This window comes from Odontomachus brunneus, unplaced genomic scaffold (genome assembly GCF_010583005.1).
Source record: "Odontomachus brunneus isolate Ranch 3 - 2012 unplaced genomic scaffold, Obru_v1 Obru_scaffold_189, whole genome shotgun sequence".
In the NCBI taxonomy this organism is placed as follows: Eukaryota; Metazoa; Arthropoda; class Insecta; order Hymenoptera; family Formicidae; genus Odontomachus; species Odontomachus brunneus.
Window position 1 is genome coordinate 491,077 of NW_022639639.1, and position 229 is coordinate 491,305.

The window sequence follows — 229 nt, forward strand, 5'->3', positions numbered from 1 at the left end:
AGTTCACTACATCACATTAATATTCATCGCATATCGAATGTTGTTGTATTGTTTCAATATCTATGAGCAAATTATCCAATAAACACCAAATAAAAGTTATATAACTATTATTTGGTGTTTGCTAGGTATGTTATAACCTGGCAAACACAATGTTACATGTAACGTACATGTTAGTTGTAATTTCCTACTCAACAATGTAACTGTTATATAACATGCATGTTATATAACA